Source organism: Magnolia sinica, chromosome 9 (assembly GCF_029962835.1).
Source record: "Magnolia sinica isolate HGM2019 chromosome 9, MsV1, whole genome shotgun sequence".
NCBI lineage: Eukaryota > Viridiplantae > Streptophyta > Magnoliopsida > Magnoliales > Magnoliaceae > Magnolia > Magnolia sinica.
Window position 1 is genome coordinate 35,092,408 of NC_080581.1, and position 20,554 is coordinate 35,112,961.

Consider the following 20,554-nt stretch of genomic DNA (forward strand, 5'->3'; position numbering starts at 1 on the left):
AACGTCTACAATTGAAACCCTTTTGGGGGTCACGAAAGTTTTGGATAATATGATATTTATTTTTCCTCTTCATCCAGGTCTGTGTGACCTAATTAACAGATTGGATGGAAAATAAACATTATGGTGGGCCCTTCGAATATATTAATGGTGAGAATCAATCCCCCACTACTATTTGCGGTGTGGTCCACTTGAGCTTTGGATATGACTCATTTTTGGGTTCATGATCTAAAATGATCTCTCCAAATGCATGAACGGTGTAGATATAATAAATACATTATTGTGGGGCCATGTAACTTTGAAATATTTGTACAACTTACGTCGAGGAGTGTCGACATAGTACTAGGATTTCCTGCCAAAGCCTTCCTGCGCTTGAAACCTTAGTGGGGCCTATCATCGATGTTTGTGAGGAATCCACTCTATCCATCCGTTTTGTGTGATCATTTTAGGACATGAAATAAAAAATGAGTAGGATCTAATACTCAAGTGTGCCAAAAATCTGAGGATTGAACATCCACACTTGAAATATTCGTGGGGCCACATAAGTTTTGAATCAGACTAATATTTGTATTTTCAATTCATCCATGTAGGAATAATGTTATGAACGGTATGGATGGCATGTTAACATCACTGTCGACCTAAGGAGGTTTCAATGGTAAGGAATTTTCCTACCCACCTTTTCCTTTAGTGTGGCCCACTGTAGTCTTGGATCCTGCTCATTTTTGATCTCAAGTGCTAAAATGATCTCAAAAAATGAATGGACGAGGTGGATTTCTTATAAACATCACAGTGGGCCCCACCTAGGTTTTGAGCGAAGGAACTTGGCAGGAAATCTGTGTACGATTAGCGCCCCACCCCCAGTATGGTGGGAAGTGGATCCCCTAGTGAGCAGTGTACTTTGTAAACTTTGTGGGCGCACTATAATTCATGTATTTTATCCACTCCATCCATCCATTTTACCAGATAAATTTATGGTTTGAATGAAGAGAAAAAACTATTATTAGCTTGATCCAAAACTTTTGTGGCCCATTAATAGTCAATCACCATTGTTTCTTATGGTATGTTCTACCTAATTATTAGATCTGTTTTATTTTTTGGATAATGTCCTGAAATGATATGGAAAAACGGATGGACGGGGTTGATATTGAATATAGTTGTCTTAGTTCAATCGGATAACGCATAGCTTAGGACCCTATACAAAGGAAATCTATTATGTACACTTTTTTTTTGAAACTTTATGATTTAAAAGTGTGTATTAAGGGCCTCTTTAACAATCCCCAAAGTTTCATTAAAAAATTCAACCATTTTCCCAATGTTTCCCCATCTTTTCCAAAAAGTGCGATAAACTATGCGAGACAAACGATATATCCCGTGCGATAACCAATACATATCTGTATCCCAAGGGTGCGATACATTGTGCGATACCGATATTTTGAACACTGCTTAAGAGCATCAACTCTCAAACTCATCCAACCAAAACTCCTCTTATAGAAGAACTATACTTTTCTTTGCTGTGAGTGAAATTCAATCTTTTGTATCTTCGCTTGAGGTCTCATTTTATCATATTTTTGGGGAGGGAAAATTGGAGAGTAGACCTTAGCAAAAGAGTTATAACCACCTTTTTTCCATTATCGGTTGGGACTGTAGGAAATAAGAACAAATTGCAAGATACATTGAACTATGACAAATTGACCCTAACATAGGCCTCCATCGCAACCTAAATCTTAAGGCTGAAAGACATTTATGGGCTAAGAACTCTTCAAGTTGTTGCAACACCCTCTATGAGGCAGGAGTGATGGGAGGGATGTTGGATTTTATGGGACAAGATGCACTTAGGGCCTGTTTGGTTTTCCAATTACCCCGGTTGTTGGCTGTAAATAGGTCATTAATTACGTTTTACATGTATTAGCAATGATTGTTGGTATTCCGGTTGACTGCTCTCCCACGATTGTTTTCCTGAATTTTGACAGTGTAATAGATAGTAATTCACTATTCGTGTGTTTGGGTAAACGGTGTAGTAGTCACGTTAATCCGGTTTTGTTGTTATTGTGTCCAGCATCTCAGCTCTACAAGAATTGCAAATCACTGTTTGATTTCAACAGCAATCCTGACTAGAGAGCTGTATTGTAGTGTGCCCCTCTTGGCAGATCGGTGGATTGCGGTCATTGACCTGTGGGATCCACTCTTTCTGACGCATTTCAGAAAGACCGGACGGTGCGGCCCTTACTGTGGGCCCACCTTGATGTATGTATTTTGTATCCACTCCGTTCATTGAATTTTACATAATAATTTATGACATTATCTAAAAACTGAAGCAGATTCAATTATCAGGTAGACCATTCTATAGGAAAAGGTCCGTCCGTATCGCCGAGCGTTTTAATGTTGAAGGGTATGCCAATGCCAAAAGGGAAGCATCTTCGCTTTCCTGAATGAGAGGATTGAATGGAGTTTTCTTTCAAGTTCTGGAAATTTTCAAGATTTGAGGTTGTCTTTCTTGACACCATTTTCAGTTCTGTTTTTGAGCATTTGGGGCATTTTTGTTTTGGTGGGTTTTATCTTTTTTGAATTTTACTTCTAACTCTCAAACGAGTCGATTCTGCATATCCTGAAGGAGAGGATTGAAGGGATTTCTCTGAAGTTCTAGAATTTTTGAAGATCTGAGGTAGTGATTGAACGCCCCACAATTTAAAAACTTCTTAGGGCGTAACTATTAGATTTCTGTGGTGTTTATTTTCTATACAATCTGTTGATAAGGTCGCGTAAGCCTGGATGAAGGAAAAAAACAAATATCAGCTTGAAACAAATCTTTTGTGACCCATTAATGGTCAATCACCACAATTTCCTACTGTATGGTCCACTTGATAATTGAAACTACCTCATTTTTGAGATAGTGCCCTAAAATGATTTGGAAAAATGGATGAACGGCGTGGATGCAGAATAAATATATCAAGGTGGTCCCCACCAGCTTGGGTGAGTCCTGCATCACACCTAATCCAAAATCAACTCCAAAACATAACTTTTTAAACATCTACAATCAAAAAGCTACTTAAATGACCACTGTAGCTACAATAAAAAAGTCACGGTAGCCACAAATTCAATGTCCAAAAAAGAGTCAACATAGTCCTCCCTATAGACATACGGATGCATTTTCAATGTCCTAGTTCAAGTCCAAAATAGTATTATTTAAGCAGGTAAAATAAAATAAAAACTAATACTACTAAGTCGATATCAATCCGGCCAATGAAGTTAGCGCCCATACATGACTTAAATGGTGAGGATAAAAACCAGGCAAGCAAAGATTATCCTAATGAGTGTCACAAGTGACTGCAGCGTTTCTTCCACAGCTTCTTGCTGTTTTCCATTGTAATCGGTGAATGGACAGAAACAGGATGGTGCTGGGGCAGTCGTTGGAGGGATCATGTAATTGGTAGCGGAATGCAGTCCACTGTTCGACATAAGATTGTCCTGATCGTCCTTGTTTTCCCGTACAGGTGCATTTGTACGCTCCAAAGACTTGTAATAAGTTGTCCAATGAAAGAAAGCCTCGGACATAGATTTGTAACCACGGAAGCGGGCCATTGAATAGCCCTCAACCTAGTCCCGACACTCTTCCCAGGTATAATAGATCCCAGGTCTCCGTCCATTGAAAACAATATATATCTTCTTACTCATCTGCACATATAACAAAATTATGCTTACATCATCAAATAGATGGTATTACTAATGGAACATATTAATATAAAGAATCAAAATTTGTATCCAACTATAGCAGAAATCAGTTGTTGTAAAGATGACATCGTACCTAAAGACCGGAACCACAGATTGAAATACCTGTGTAGTTATCCTGTACATCGTGTACATATAACCATCATAGTCAACATCAAACATGCAATATTCCAGGATATTAAAAGCAGCTAATGCAAGTTGAAATACATTGAATGATTAAGCATTAATTTAACATCAGCATCCAAAAAAATCAGGTATGATATCATCCAAAATTACCCACATATCAACATCTGGTAAACTAAACTAGCAGTAGAAAACCAAAAAGTATTGTCCAAAAAACCAAATGGCTGACCACCATATCAAACATAAACCCGACGAATGCAGGGAGGGTACTGCGATTAGTCAGAAGACTGATCTGGTGCAAGCAACATCGACACAAAGTCCAACCTCCTATGCTCAGGAAGAGAAAGGAATGAGGCATATTGTTGTTCATCTTTTGACAGGATCCTTGTTACGCATAGGATGTCGTGAGCTGTGAGGCCTTCAATCTGCTCTAGAGTAGGTACAATCTGCTCCATACGTATGATGTCCTTCCCTTTGTGTATGGTTATACCTAGTGACTTGACAGCTTCTACAACGTCACTCATTCCTTTGCTAATGATGTCGCAAGGGCGATCTATTCTGGCTCTCTTCTTAGAATTGTATGTGCTACCTATGTTCACGGAGTTGTTCCCATCGAGATTCGGACAACGGTTTGCAATATGAGTACGATCATGACTTTGAAACGATCATTGGATGTTAGGTCCACTGTCCCTTATATCGTCACTCAACAACACAAGTATATTGTCATTCAGATCAATTGATGTTGTCAGTGTAATATTGGGATCCTGAGACCTAACGCATAGTACTATGCATATTTCATGTTGAAGCATGCAATCTAGTAGCTCAGTCATTTTCAAATAAGTACGTGAGGTCATCGTACCTTCACACTGCTTTCCCCCGAACATGTTGCGCGTAGGGATGTGACATTGAAAACAACGAAGAAAAATGTTAATTAGTAAACAACTATCGGTGAGATTTGGACAATTTTAAAGGGAAACATTGTGCTGAAGTCGTGCAAAAGTTTAAATGAAATTATTAATCTCACCCGTATGTAATCCTCCCAGACGAAATCTGGTGTAGTTATTAGCTTTTTGTCATCATCCCATCCAAACCCACTGGCTTTCAGGGTGTCCCGAACCTCAAAATACAACATCTTCAATGTTTGGAGGCGATTACCAACATGTTTCTCCTGAACTGATATCCCTAGTGCACTCCTGACAGTTTCCACGACCGTTTTATAAGTTTCCTTTTTAAATCCGTTGGCACTCTTGCGACCATTGCAACAACATCCATCAACGTATCGATAAGGCAGTCATCCATTTCATTGGTCCAGCGCATTACACCACTAGACATAAAGTTTTCTTCAAGCGATTTTTATTTATATTTCTGTGGTGTCCTTCATGGTGTGACACGGGTCTTGCCCAGATTGTTTCGTTGGGGTAGACTGGTTGTCTCGCCTATTCGGTGACATTTCCTCGTCACTAGTAACTTCAATTATCTATAAATAGTACAATGAACATATTTAGTCTAACGTGTACAACCTTGCATGTAAGTCATGTGAATACAATAATTTAACAAAGCCGAAATATAATACACAGATACATAAGATGATATAAAGATTAGAGGAAGCTAGTAGCTTTACGCGTGTGCGCATGCGAGTAGGAGCGTATGTGCTTAGTTACAACTGTTTTTAGACAAATTAAATTGCTATGACTCGTTGAGAGCGAACAAAGTCATAGCTCACCATCGTAGTCTAAAAACGAAGAGGGTGAGCATAAGACGGAGTGAGTGAGCAACCCAATGTAAAGAACCAGAGCGAAGGGCTTCCCGGGAGGAGAAGCCCGAGCGGGAGTTCGTTCTTGTGTCTAAGGCTTTGCCGATTGTGAACATAGCCACCCGACGACTGAGGGGACTAGGTATAGGAGGTTTAAGAGTATAAAATAAAAGAGGTAATTTCTTCATAGATTTCTTTAATAAACAGAGGTGTACTGAACACTAACACTCTCTTGTTTTAAAGTTGTACTTATGAGTTAAAAGTAGTTTAAAGGTGTAACTATGAGTTGAAAGCAGTTATACCCGCCCACAATTCTGAATCCTATGAGGAATTGAATAAGGGCGGACTATATTAATAGTAGACTAGTTATTATACCCGCCCGCAATTCCTCTTCCTAAACAAGGAACTAAACTTGTTTTAGTTTACGTTCCCAGAGTTTGAAGACACTGTAGTGACAACATAGAACAAAATGTGAAATAACTAGCTAACTACAGTGGGGAAGAGCACATCGAAGAGGATCGTCTTCTTACAAACATCCAAAAATGATGGTAAAAACACATGCCTGTAGGCAACGAAGTACAATCATGTGATGATATTACCTACCACAAAATGACAAATTACAATTCGAATATCAAATGCTACGACTCACAGGATGAGATTCATTCCACATCACATAAGAGGATTTCTCAATGAAACATTGATAGGGGTGGATGGTAGGGCTAGAACAGGCATAATCGCTTAAACGGCTAGAAGTGGGCCGACTATATATTCTATAGAGGTAATGACCCGGTAGATCGGTTGAAATAAAGATCGGGCTATTCGGGATCCGGTTTGCAATATTATCTTGATATGTCGCCCATTTGTTCTTTTCACGTTGTGTCACATTAATCTCGTATGGTGATAGATCTATACTCTCCGTTACATCTGTAGATGCGAATTCATCTTTTACCAATCCATCTCCTCCAGATAAACAGATAAAGTCATGTAAGACACAACATGCGATGACTATCTTCACTTGTGTTAGAAGGTTGTATGGTGGAGCTGATTTAAAGATTGGAAAGTGAGCTTTCAATACTCTAAAAATTCTCTCTATAACGTTTCGTAATTGAGTATGCCTGTAGTTGAATAGTTCTTTCTTGTTGGAAGGATTGCGGCCCGTGCGGTATTCATTGAGGTGGTACCGTACACCGTGGTAAGGAGCCATAAATCCAGGAGAATGAGTATAACCAGCATCAACTACGTAATACTTACCTACAATTAATTACGAGGAATTATCAATCTAATTTCATGAGAAATCATATTATCAATTGGTTATCAAACAAATATACACGAAGTACCCTCGGGGATAGTAAAGCGATCGATGGAATGTGTCAAACCACTGTGTAAGACACGTGGGTTAGAGGCTGATCCCTCCCATCCGGCGAGCACATATACGAACTTCATGTCAAATGTACATGCGCCCATTACGTTCTGAGAGAGGACCCCTTTCCTGCTACGGTAGGTTGCACTTTTTAAGGTCGGCACATAGGCGGGTACATGGGTCCCATCAATTGCACCAATGCAGTCCTAATTTCACCTTGAATTATCAGGAAAAAAATAGTATAAACTTATAACATGAGTGGACATTGCATAATGCGATTACAATTGAGCATACTTGAAAGTACGTGCTGCAATTGGGATTGGCTATGATCTCGATTGGTGTTTCCGCACATGGGAGTTTCACAAATTTTGGATATAGTTTGACAATAGCATTAACCGCTTTACTAAAATATTAGCTCACTGTTTCTCTAGATCTTATAAACCGATGCCCGATGACACGGTTTCTAACATTATGCCCTATCGTGTGAAGGAACATGATAAGTTATTCCTTCATAGATACATGTTTCCCATCTGGAAGAAGATTTCTATCCCTGAGAAACGAGCATAGGTTGAAGAATGTGGCTTTGTTCATTCTGAGTTGTGCTACACACTCATTGTCACCTGCTCTAATTATCCCATTTATTAGCTTCCTTCTTTCAATCATGGTGTGCTAAAACGGTTACGTGTTAGCCATAATGGCCGATACGTAACGGTAATGGTGGGAACCATTACGCGTTTCGGGGTTGTATCAGCCGTTACCTGATTTTATACCCGTATCGGCCGATATGGGCCCGTTACAGTAACATTTTTTTTTCATTTTAAGATCTGTTTTTGCTGTTTTTTTGAAACCTCTTGCTTCCAAACTATTTTTCACTCCTTCTACTACTAATTTTGACCAACCTTAGCTAGGTATTTGAGATAAAAACATATTATATTACTGATTTTCTTGAATCAAAGCTCGGTGGGCCATTTTTCAGAAATTCATCAAAAATAGGTATTTATACTTTTTTAAAATATGTTTTGTTGTTTTAATCATGCCATATGATGTGTTAATCATAGTAGAATATGTTAATGTGCATTTTACAAATTTGGGGTGCCATTTAATAATTTTTTTTATATTTTTTTCTATTTATGCATGAATTTTGGCCCCTTTTTTTAAATTTGAAAAATCAATTTTTAATGGTTGTTTTGCTATTTTAATCATGCCATTTGATGTGTTAATCATAGTAGAACATGTTAATGTGCATTTTACAGATTTGGGGTGCCATTTTATATTATATATATATATATATATATATATATATATATATATATATATATATATATTTCTATTTACGCATTTATTTTGGCTCTTTTTTTGAAAATTCAAAAAATCATTTTTTAATGATTCTTTTGCTGTTTTAATGATGCCATATGATGTATTAATCATAGTAGAACATATTAATGTGCATTGTACAGATTTGGGGTGCCATTTTATATTTTTTTATATTTTTTCTATTTACGCATTTATTTCGGCCATTTTTTTGAAAATTTGAAAATTCATTTTTTAATGATTCTTTTGCTGTTTTAATGATATCATATGATGTGTTAATCATAGTAGAACATGTTAATGTATATTTTGCATATTTGGGGTGCCATTTTATATTTTTTTAAAATATCTTTTTCTATTTACGCATTTATTTTGGCCCTTTTCTGGAAAATTCGAAAAATCATTTTTTAATGATTCTTTTGCTATTTTAATGATGCCATATGATGTGTTAATCATAGTAGAACATGTTAATGTGCATTTTACATATTTGGGGTGCCATTTTATATTTTTTTCTATTTACGCATGAATTTTGGCCCTCAAAAATAATTGCAAACACCTAAATGTAAGATATTTTCATATTACATTCATTATAATATATCTATCATTGATAGTAGATAGTTAGAAAATTAAATATATAAATTTTGTAGTTAAATTCAGGTTATCTGATTCATAAATTAATCAGACAGTCCGATACAACTTCTCATTAAAGAGTGAACCGTTACACTACCATAAACATGTTCCAATTTATAAATGAATGCATATTTGGAATGCTTAGAATATTCCGGATTTAATCCATATTTTTTTAGAAAAAAATTTTTACGCCGTTACGGGCCGTTACGCCCCCGTATTGCCGTTACGCCCCCATATCCGTATCGATTTCGGAGGGCACCGTTACACCAACCGATACCGATATGGGACACCTTGCTTTCAATGTCCCCAAATCTCGAGGGTGATTTAAATAAAATAATATTGCAATATTCCCCCACTGTAATTGTTGTAGTTGTTGTAGCAAGTGTAGCTGCAAAAGCAGCCATTTCCTCTTCCGTCCATCCTTGTCCCTCCATGTTTTGTTGTTTTCTTGTATAGCACTCCGAATGAAACTGAGTCAGCAGCATTAACCACATCAATATCAAGCACCAGTTCCATATATCTGGATTTATAATTTCAAATGTTCTTCAAGATGTACATTTCTTCAATCTATGGATTAAAATTACAAATCCTATATCTATTGATCAATCGCTATCAATTTTTTATTTTTATTTTTTTCAAACAGAACAACCTATAGAGTCAATCAAAACAGTAGATAGCAAGTTGTGTAAATTGTTAATTAAGACTTCGATTTTAATTTTCATAATTACCAAGTCATCCATCAAACATCACAACTGCTTTATGGCTAAAGTTAAATACATGCAAAAATTGAATCTGGAGGCATGCATTTGTGACAGAAACATAGTAGGATTACAGTCTCCATTTCAAAAGATTTCTTCTTTATAATAGATGGTATATCAAATACTGTTAAATATCTGATTAGAAAACGATCAAAGTACCTTTCACAACAAAAACAGGATATCAAGTTAAACACAATTCAATATCACCATTTTATAAGACACCAAGCCTATCAAGCATAAACGCCGGAGGCCCAACTGTTATGTGGACCTTCTTGATGGATAGACATCAGCTAATGCCCATGGAGAAATCCTGTCTATATAGTACGAATATTTTGGAATCTATGAAGTTTTAACACACATTAGCATTTGGGTGTTCAGAACAATGTAAATTGTCATTTGCGGGTTAAGGGCTTTTGCAATTACTTGGAAGCTTTGGGTGTGAATGCAACTCACAATGCAGGGATTGACCTAATGGTTCATTGGAATCCAATCTCAATCCATTGCTTGATCCAAGATCACTATTTATTTTCCTATTCTACACGAAATTCAGGGTGTTGGTCAGGTGGGCCGTGCCTTGCATACACAGGTATGATCATCAAGTGACTCTGGTCATCAAGTGGGCCAAGAAAAAACAGAACAACGTTCCACAGTCGGTGCTGCGCACCTGATGATAACACGTTCGAGAAATCACACGATTGATAGGTACATTCACATCTAACCAACAGTCCGATAGGCCTCTTGGCCTGGCAAAAATGCAAGGAAAAGAGACTGCCAACAACCGAGATTTGGATATTCAAGGAATGAGAACAATCCGAAGCCCTCTGATGAAACTGTATATTTACCAGCAACACATTGATAGTCAAAGAAGAAGAAGAAGAAGAACAAGGTGCATTCGGCTGTGAAGGATGAAGACGTTGGTTCTTTGGCAACCCATTTGATGGCATTGCGAGGATAGCTTCAAAGCCATCTTGGTGGGCCACATATGTTGCAAAGAAAATCAAATCGCCATTAGATGGCCCACATATGTTTCACACAACATCAATGTCATCAGGTGGGCCACATATGCCCGACCACATGCACAACACCAAAATACCTGTTCTTTTTCCAGTAACCGCAACAGTTCTACCCATATTTACTGACTACTGACATAGAAGAAATGATGATTTCTTACCTGTTGTGGAGTTGGCGTAGGTTATGGGGAAGATGTTGCGATCTTCCGGCAGAGAAAACTGCTGTAGGAGAGAAGAAACAGGTACCGTAATAAGGGTAAAGAAGTCATAAAATGGAATACACGATTTTCCAATGACATGCAAGGCATGTAAATTGTAATATCATGCAAGACAAGAAACTTGCAATAACATGCAAGCCGGGAACATTGGAAGAACATGCAATACATGAAAACCATCAGGGAAGAAGATGAATCGAATCGCGGTAAAGAACACAACATCCCTCTATAACTACCTGCTATTGTTTGGAGATGCTGCGGAATCTGCCGATGAGCACCTTATAGACAAGCTCGAACCCCTTACCTGTCGAGCATGGAAACAGGGAAGAAACAGGAATTGAATTAAGGGATTTCAAATAACGACACACCATATGAGAACTAATACGAAGAGATGAGATACCAATGAAAGTATCTGACCGTCGTTGTCTTACCTTATTAGAGTGAGAATGCGCTCGAATGCTGGTTCGGTGCCTTGGTGAAGACGACGCAATGGTGGAAAATATCCTTTTAAGTCTTGTATGGACGGACATTCGTGCTGCTGTGCTCCTGCGGACCACACTTATGAATGGTGTTAGGTTTACTGCAACGATATCTCATCTTTGATTACCTGCAAAGACGTTGTTTCGGGTGGCTGCTTTACACCGAAATACTGCCATTTCTAACGCTACAGTATTGCGTCGAAATCCGGCTATTTTCAAACACCTGTCAGAAGTCATTATTACTTCTTTACAGCCGATTGACGGTAAGTAGGAAAACCAAACAGGTCCTTAATGCATGATGAAGCAGTAGCATGAGCAATATTACTTGGACATTCATTTGTGTTTAAAGGTTGATAAATGGATTTTATTAGATTTTATCGTTTTATTTATATTACTTGCATATTCAATTATATTATTACCCTTTTCTTTCGAGCCAATGTTTAGAAACTCAATTTGAGTTTTTGGAGCCACTTATCCACACTAAGGGCTTCAGTCTTCATTTCAGATGTGAAATTTTGATGGTGTTGCATTTTAATCTTATCTTTCTGTGTTGTTTGTGATGTTTATGAAATTGTGATGATGATGACGATGACGACTCAAAATTTTAGCTAGTCTGAAATCTGAGGCTTCTGAGTTTTTTGTTCCCTTTCTTTTTGGGGATCAAGAATGGAACTTGAATAAAAGAAAATTGAATACAAACACGAACTACAAACTTCCTTTTTTTATGTTTTGAGCTTGATGGTGAACATGTTGACTTCTACATGTGTGCATGGAAAATCAAGAGCAATAAAGACAATCCGAATGATCAAGAACGAAATGGACACTGCCTATGGAGCGATACAAAAAGGCAACAAGCTGAAAACTGAGAGATGCAGAAGATTTTCTGTGTGTTTGAGACAACCCAAGGAGGTTGAATATATAGAGATTACAACCATCTATACAAGGAAAGTAGTAAACGCAGAATCCCCTACCTATAGAAACAAGATATACAAGGTATGTGAGGTGTCTAACATCCCCCCTCAAACTAATGCTGGTCATCGACAAGTAATAGTTTGCCAACAAGAAACGAGTGACGTGCAGACGTGAGGGATTTGGTGAGAATGTCAGCAATCTGATCATGGGATGCCACATGTGGAAGAGAAATGAGCCCAGACTGAAATTTCTCACGAATAAAGTGACAGTCAACTTCAATATGCTTCGTTTGTTCATGAAAAACTGGGTTAGAGGCGATCTGAATGGCACTGAGATTATCGACATGGAGTGGAGTAGGATTTTGTAGAGGACTGCTCAAGTCTGAAATAAGTCCACATAACCAGACAAGCTCACTACACGCAGCGGACATCACCCAATACTCGGCTTCTGTACTCGATTTGAAAACAGTGGCCTGTTTCTTACACTTCCAAGAGATGAGAGAAGTGCCGAGAAAAACACAGAAGCCAGTGGTAGATCTTCGCGTGAGAGCGCATCCGACCCAATCAGCATCCGAATAAGCACGAAGGTCTAGAGTCGCCGTGGAGGAGAAGAACAGAGATCGATCTAGAGTTCCACGAAGGTACCGTAGGATGCGCAACACTGCAGTCATATGAAGAGTCCGAGGAGCAGAAACAAACTGACTGACGACTTGGACAGCGTAGGCAATATCAAGGCGAGTCATAGTTAAGTAAACCAGACTCCCAACCAGTCGGCGGTATAAATGGGGCTGTGCAAGTAAATCACCATCATCACAACCATAGTGAACGTTAAGTTCTAAAGGAGTCTGAACCATCTTCTGATTCGTCAGTGATGCTAAGGTGAGAAGATCCTTAGTATATTTACGCTGGCTGACCAGAATTCCACGGTTGGAACGTGAAAATTCAAGTCCAAGAAAATATGTTAGATGGCCGAGGTCTTTTATCTTGAATGATGATTGCAGAACGTCCTTTAAAGCCGAAATGCCAGTAGCATCGCTACCAGTCAGTAGGAGGTCATCAACATAAACTAGAACAATAACAATGCCGTGAGTAGTGGTGTGCAAAAATAAGGATGGGTCATGACCACTTTGAGTAAAGCCAGCACCCATAACCACATTGTGGAAGCGTTGGAACCATGCCCGCGATGCCTGTTTGAGGCCGTACAGGGCTTTCTTTAGGCGACATACCTTATTGTCAGGAATTAAAGAGATAGGAGGAGGTTTCAAATATACGGTTTCTTGGAGGTCTCCATGAAGAAAGGCATTTTTCACATCCATCTGAGAGAGTGGCCATGAGCGAACAGAAGATATAGCCAGAAGAGTACGAACAATTTTCAACTTGGCCATAAGAGCGAAAGTCTCATCGTAATCAATTTCGTATTCCTGTTTGTATCCCTGAGCGACAAGTCGAGCCTTGTATCGATCCAATGATCCATCAGACTTGAGCTTTACAGAATAAATCCATTTGCTACCAATTAGCTGTTGGTCAGCGGGTCGAGGGACAATCTCCCACGTATGGTTATCATCCAATGCCGCAAGTTCTTCTGCCATAGCCTTCTTCCAACAATCATGAGTGGCTGCCTGAGAATATGAAGTAGGAATAGAAACAGTATCCAGAGTAGCATTCATGGTAAATATAGAGCATATCAAGCGATCAGGCGCTCGATGTTCACGAGTAGAACGACGTATCGAGGTAGGTTTAGGATCCGCAACAGGTATAGTAGGTTCGGGTTGAGTAATAGGTGGTGGATCTGTACGTGGTCAACGTGAGTATACCTGCAATGGACGAGGGAGAGTACTCGAGACAAACGGAATTTCAGGAAAGGTGGTTAGACTAGAAGAGTTTGGAGTGTGCGGAGGAGGAAGAGATGAATGAAAGGCAATATGTTCAAGAAAAACAACATGTCGTGAAACCCGAACACGACGAGAAACAGGATCATAACATCGAAAACCTTTTGAGTTTTTCCAAATCCCAAATACATATATTTGACCAATTTTGGAGATAGTTTATTACGTTCACGTGAAACCAGGTGAACATAACAAATACAACCAAACACACGGAGTGTGGAATATGCAGGAGGTAAGCCGATGAGAACAAAGTAGGGAGATTTACCATTCAGAACTTTGGTTGGCATCCGGTTAATCAAGTAGATTGAATGTAACATGGCTTCCGCCCAAAAAGAACGAGGAACACTCATAGCTGTCATCACAGTGTTGGCAGTTTCAACAATAAGATGATTTTTTCGTTCAGCCACCCCATTTTATTGGGGAGTATCAGAACAGGTGGTCTGATGAATAATCCCATGACCTTGAAGAAAGGTACGAAATTCGGTTGAGAGATATTCCCCCCCTGAGTCAGAGCGGAGAGTTTGAACTGGAACCCGAAACTGAGTCTCCACCATAGAGTAAAATAACTTGAATTTTTCAAAAACCTGTGACTTTGATTGCAGAAAGTAAATCCAAGTGTACCGTGTGAAGTCATCAATAAATATAACATAGTATCGTAACCCAGAGAGGGACATAATTGGTGATGGACCCCAGACATCTGTATGCACAAGTTCAAATATAGAAGATGATTTTGTAGTACTTAAAGAAAAGGGAATACACTTACTTTTTGAAAGACAACAGGAAGAACAAGAATAATCCAAATCATTTTTATTAAGAGAAATATTCCCTAACATGTCAGATGAAATTAACTGAAGTAACCGATCCGAATGTGGATGACCCAGGCGAAAGTGCCACAGTTTTCACATTTTATTTGCTGAAGTAATATCTGATGAAGATAGAGAAAAGAAACAACGAACCGGGGTAACAGATTGATCAAAGTAAAGCACGTACAGACAACCATGCCGCCTACCCTTCCCAAGTACCTTCCTTGTTGCCAGATCCTGCACAAAACAACAGTTGGGAAGAAATATGACTAAGCAGTTATTGGAAGTGAGTTGACCAACTGAAATTAAATTGGAGGAGAGGTTAAGGACATGAAACACATCACGAAGAGTGAACTGGCGATGAGCAGAAGGAGAGAAAGTTAATGAGCCAACGGACTGAATAGGTAGTCTAGTGCCATCTGCAGTAGAAATAGCCTGATTGCCGGTATAGAGACTAATGTCACGAAGATGGGATATATCACCGGTCATATGATTGGAAGCACCCGAATCGAAGAACCATGTAAAAGATGGGAATATACCTGACATACCGGCGGCAAAAAGGGCCTGAACAATTTGTTGGAGCATCGCAGGAGTCAATGGAGATGAAAGACCTTCAGCAGAAGTAGTAGATGCAGACTCACTAACAGATGGCTCAGAAGAAATAGTGGCAGCCGTAGTAGAAAGAGCATGACCACGGCCACGACCACGGCTACCACGTCCACGGCCGAAAGAAGATGCATAAGCTCGTGTACGGCAGTCCTGAATACTATGACCAGTCCGTCGACAATAAGCACACCATTCCTTGCATTAAGCGACAATATGACCTACCTTGTTGCACCCGCGACAAGTCAAGGGAGAGGAACCAGAACCACGTGTTGGTAGAGTTGTGGACATAGCAAGCACCATATCAGATGAGCCCGGAGTTGAGAAAAATTTCAGTCGTTGTTCCTTAGCCAATAAATCATTAATAACCGAATTCAATGAAGGAGTAGGGCTACGGTTCAAGAGAGCAGCCCGACAATGCTCAAATTCCGGACGTAGCTTCATAAAGAATTAACGAACTTGCGCACTCTCGCGAATAGCTTGGAGTATTTTAAAGTCATGAGGAAATGTTAGATCCATCATAGTCATTTCTGTCCAAATTGTGACAATTTTAGAGTAAAATGATTGAATACTGTTGTTACCCTGAGTAAGGGTAACAAGATCCTGTTCCAGACGGTATAACCGGGCCGCATTACTCTGTTGATAAATCGACTGGAGATGTTCCCACATCGCCTTAGCAGTGCGATGAGGCGTGAGTCCAACAGCAATGGACCGATCGACCGAATCGAGAATCCAGGTAATAATCCGTCCATTGTTTATTTCTCAATCATCTAATTTGGCGGCATCTGTGGGGATAGTAACAGATCCATCCAGTAGTCCCCACAAACCACGACCCTTGAGGAAGTTCTTAAAATGGATGGCCTATAGAGAATAGTTGGTACCATCAAAACTATAACGTGGGGCTTCTGTACGTGATGAGTCCTTATCCATTGATTGATCTAAAGTAATGGAATACACAGAAGAAAGTTTCAGATGTACCGTACAGCAAGGGATCTGGATCTAGATCTGGATGAGCAGAGGTTGAATCTCGATGAACAGGATCTGGACGAGCAGAGTGCGTCGGATCTGAATCTGGATTTGGACGAGCAGAGGCCGAGCAGGGGCTGCCGGACGAGCAAGGGCTGGCTGGACGAGCAGGGATGAACAGAGGAGCACAGGGACAGAGGCGTAGAGGTGAGCAGAGGCGAGTACGGACGACCGGACGATGTAGCAGGGTCGGACGAGTAGATCTGAAGTAGAAGGGTCGCAGGATGACGCAACAGGGATAGCCGGACGACGCAGGGGAGGTCGGATGAGCAGGAACAATGACCGAACACAGCAGGGATGGCCGGACGATGCAGCAGGGGCAGTCGGACGGCGTGGTTTAGGCGGCCGGACGACGCAGGGGCGGTCGGATGAGCAGAGGCACTTGCTAGACGCAGCAGAGGTGATGAACGGACGATGCAGGGACGGTTTCGGATCAACCTCGCTTTAATACCATGAAAACTGAAAGATGCAGAAGATTTTCTGTGTGTTTGAGACAACCCAATGGGGTTGAATATATAGAGATTACAACCATCTATACAAGGAAAGTAGTAAATGCAGAATCCCCTACCTATAGAAACAAGATATACAAGGTATGTGAGGTGTCTAACACAAGCAACATCAAACATTCACCAAGTCTGCGTGGAATGAGATGACAGAATTGTTGAATCAAAGTTTCAGCCTTCAACTTGACAGGGATATTTTGAAAAACCGGCACAAGACATTCCGGAGACAGTGGATAGTATTGAAGGACATTATTGAGCAGAATGGCTTTAGTTGGGACCCGGACAAACAGATGATCACAGCTGAGGATCCTGTTTGGGATGCTTATATCATGGTAATTTCACAGTGCTTCAAAATAGTGACACATGATAGAGAAAATGAGACTACCAAGTGCCTAACATATTTTTTATGCAGGCACGCCCCAAGGCAAAAGGATCACAGAAGACAAAGTCAGCCAGACTGTGTTGCCCTATGCACAATATTTCAGGATACTAATGCAGATGGAATGTATCACTGCACAGGCATCGACATTGATGAACACCATCAGAAATTCACTCCACCTAAAGGTAGAGCCTTGGATTCATTCAGAGGTGGAACAACTTTTTATGCTTGATATTATGTTAATTTCAGGGTTTTGCGTTCTCTGAAACTTAATCAGGCAACCTATACAAATGGAAAACAGCCACATTCTCTCAAAACTTTATTCATAAATGGAATACTCATACGTCATAACATGCAGTGTTTGTAATATCGCTGACATCTTGATATTATTGGTGCTAATATCGGTATCACTAGGCCAATATTTTCTCTTCCAGAAATTGACGAGTTATTGCCGATAATATTGGCTGCAACGAAAATGTCGATAATCAACCATAATATCGATGAATATTGTGGAATGGATAAGAATCAAGGGATAATTTCCTTGCAGAAGTTGCATCTGAACTGCTGTCCATGCTGCTGTTGCAGCCAGAGTGGATGGATAAAAATGGATCCTCCCAGAAGTTGCGGCTACACTGGTGGATCTTTTTTTATATCTGTCTAAAAGCAGGGTGCTGTAACCCTCAAGCTGTGGCCCTTTATTGATTCTACATTCTAGGCCTAAATTGACAACTTATTTCACTGATTCGGTGTTCCAATCAGAGTGGGTGTCTACACTACCATGGGAGGCAACATGAAGAGCACACTACCTGTCTGTGCTAGAGTGGTGCTGGGAGATTTGTTGGACTCAGTTCGATCTTGATGATTCAAGTGAGGTCATCTCTGAAATCATCTTTTTCGGTGTACCATATGGGTCTTATATCTATTATAAAAACTATACCTTATGGCTACCATATTAAAGTCATGTAATTATAATCCACAATTTTTAAGGGACTTCCCCTCTCTCAAATGCAATGAAATTAAATCATTTAAATCTTCATTCTACAATGTTTCTTTCACTTACTCCTTTGTTTATCACTCCTTGTGTTAGAAAATGAGCATGTGGCTCAGGATTTCTAGTGTATTTGTGGAAAAAACCGTCCAATAAAATTATCACTGTATGAACCCTTGTTCACCTACCGAATGTATGTACCATGCTGCAAGCCTGCAACACATGCTGTATGGTTGCTTATAGAAGACTTAAAATGTACTACCTATTTATATATGGATTTCTAAGACTAGCCGATTTTATTTGTGGGCCCAGTCCAATCAGATTCCGTATCTGTCACAAGTGTGTCCATCTTCACCCTCCATGTGGGATGGGCCTTGATGCGCCCCTCGCTGCATGGAGGGGCATGATCTTCATTCACATGCAATATCCTGATGTATTCACATTTTGATTTATCTTTTTTGTGTTATTTGTTTATGGTCTGTAAGTTGCATTTTGTTTTTTTTTTTTTGGAAACTTGAAAGCATCCTTCAGCATGTCTGCAAAGCAAGATTGGCTTCTGAGCTCTTTTCATCTTCTCCTTTTTGCTTTCAACCATGAATCCTTAATAAAAGTAGATGAATTCACTGATCAACTGCAAAATTCCTTTCATATTTGATGCTGTACTTGACTTGTAGACAAAGGAGTGGAAAGTCAGGAGCAACAGATGCAACCCGAAAGATCAAGAACAAACTGGACATTGGCTATGGAGCGGTACTTTACTGAGCTTATGCTGGATCAGGTGCAAAAAGGCAACAAGCGAGATAAATCATTCACCAGAGCTGCATGGAAAGAGATGATAAAATTGTTGAATCAGAAATTCAATCTTCAACTTGACAAAGATATCTTACAAAATCGGCATAAGAAACTCCGAAAACAGTGGGGAATTCTGAAGGACATTATTGAGCAGACTGGCTTTAGTTGGGACCCAAACAAACAGATGGTGACTGCTGAGGATTCTTTTTGGGATTCTTTTATCATGGTATGTTCACGATAGGTGTGATAACTATCCATTATAGAGTGATTGAGAATACCATGCGCCTAACATATGTTATATGCAGACACACCCCAAGGCAGATAACTACAGAAGACAAACTCAACCAGACTACGATGCCCTCTGCAGAATATTTCACGATACTACTGCAGATGTAAAGTACAATGGTGGGATCATTGATATCAATGAAGGCCATATGAAGTTTACTCCGACTGATGCTACAGAACCGGCCTTTGTTTCTCAATATATGTCTGTTGGCAAAGATGCGGAATTGGATGATACACATGACTCATCACAGTCGAGTGATGAATTACAGTGGACTAATACACGGACAAAATGTCAGTGCGAGTGTGAGATGCAATCAACCTTGCTAAAGTGTAGGAGATGGCAGGGGACCTCTGATGATCCTTTAACTCGTGCCTTTGAGGAAATGGCAAGTGCTATGAAACTCATAGCGGAGAGAGGACTATAATTCTGGGCTACAGGAGAAGTGTATCCATGCACTCAAAGATATTCCGGACCTTGACAGCACCGTCTATTTGAAATCTTTTGAGCTCTTCGAGGATGTAAAGAAAGTGAGGACATTTCTAGCAATGCAGCCTGATGATCGGAAGGATTGGCTGTTGTTGAAGTTTGGTCAATGAATTCTTTTAGCTCCTAGGGATTATATTACTTTTTCTTCTTTTGATCTTTGCTTTTATAGGGGCATGCAATGTAATTAATTTGGCTGTTTTATAGTTTTATTTTTTTATTCATGCTAACATTAGAGACATGTGACTATGTGCTATGATTTTTGTAACATCTCTATGAATATAGTACTACCTGGCTGCTATGTGCATGGATGTGTATATAAACTGTTATTTGGATTTTTGGGGTATAGACAACATAGCAAACATGGATAACCTCCAAGAGATGAACTAAGGGTATTTTTAGCAATGGAGTGTAGCTGAAATGAGGATGAATTTAGATGGTTCTGTCCTGTGCAACAGAGACCAAGAACTATGCCGTTTAGGAGTGAGTTGGTGCAAGTTGAAGGCTATAAAAGGGTAAGAGGAAGTCCAAAAGG

The 20,554-nt window shown here is 39.6% G+C and overlaps 1 pseudogene; it reads left to right on the plus strand.

Annotated features, from left to right (window-relative positions):
• The window catches only part of LOC131254953 (uncharacterized), a 30,813-nt pseudogene extending 10,487 nt beyond the window's left edge, over positions 1-20,326 (plus strand).
• The last annotated feature ends 228 nt before the right edge of the window (positions 20,327-20,554 follow it).